The sequence below is a fragment of the Mesitornis unicolor genome, unplaced genomic scaffold, assembly GCF_000695765.1.
Source record: "Mesitornis unicolor isolate BGI_N332 unplaced genomic scaffold, ASM69576v1 scaffold16109, whole genome shotgun sequence".
Classification (NCBI taxonomy): domain Eukaryota; kingdom Metazoa; phylum Chordata; class Aves; order Mesitornithiformes; family Mesitornithidae; genus Mesitornis; species Mesitornis unicolor.
The window spans coordinates 229-1,316 of record NW_010208101.1 but is presented as its reverse complement, the minus strand read 5'-3'; the positions used below and the strand labels follow the sequence as shown (position 1 = coordinate 1,316).

Sequence of the window (1,088 nt, the reverse complement as noted above, 5' to 3'; positions counted from 1 at the left end):
TGGCTTCCTGGGCTTCCTGTTGTATCTCAGGGACGGCTGGGCCTAGCTCCACATGCTCGGCAGCATCCACCACAACCTGCTCCCTGGCACCACTGCGATCCCTGGTGCCAAGTCACAGCAGGTGCAGCAGCCACTAGGCACTGGTCAGACTCTTCCACTCGGGACTACTGGGATCGGGTTTTGTATATAGTTAAATATTTTTTGTCCCTTATTAATTCCCTTTTCCTTTCCCCTGTTGTTCTTCAATAAACTTGTGGCAGTCTTAAATTCCAACTTTGTGCAAAGCATCTTTTTCTCTATTCACTTTATTTTTTAATCCTCCCCTGGGAGGGTAGGGTACAACAGAGAGAAAATCCTGCTCTCTCCGACTCTTAAACGGAGACAGCATAATTGGCGCCCAACATGGGACACGAACCCATGACCTTGAGATTAGGAGTCTCATGCTCTACCGACTGAGCAGGCCAGGCACACAGGAAATGTGGTCCAGTTGGCCCCAGTCACCACCCACCAGAAGTGCTCCAAGAAAACAGACTGCCTGGTGAGGGACAAGAACATAGACAAAGAAGCAGGAGAGGGACCATCTAAAGGAGAATCACAGCCAGAGGTCAAAATCCTTTCCCTGAAAGAACTACGAATTTTATGAAAAGACTATGCCCGGGGGGATGGTGAATCATTGATGACATGGCTGTTGCGGTGTTAGGACACTGAGGCAGATACAATAGATCTGGATGGGGGACAGGCTAAGTGATTGGGAGATTTAGCAAAAGAGCAGGGCATTGATAGGTTTATTTGGAATGATATCTGCACTTGAAATCTGTGGGAAGGTCTCATAACAGCTCTAAAGAGAAGATATCCTCGTAAAGAGGATACAGAATGTAGTTTTACTAAATGGAACACTATAGAGCAGTGCGTCAGATATTTCAGAGATGTGGCTCTCCGACAGGTAATCTATGATGAGCAAACACTTGCAGATCCTGACCAAGTACCATGCCAAGGTTCTCTGTTGAAGAAGTTTATACAGAGTCCCCCTCCTAAGTATTCCAACATTTTGGTAGGAAGGCTTTTTGGGGCAGAAGATGAAACACTGC

The 1,088-nt window shown here is 46.8% G+C and overlaps 1 non-coding gene across 1 annotated transcript; it reads right to left on the bottom strand.

Moving 5' to 3' along the window:
* Nucleotides 1-394: 394 nt before the first annotated feature.
* On the bottom strand, nucleotides 395-467 carry TRNAR-CCU. The gene has a single exon. It is a non-coding gene; the product is annotated as a tRNA-Arg (tRNA).
* Nucleotides 468-1,088: the final 621 nt, after the last annotated feature.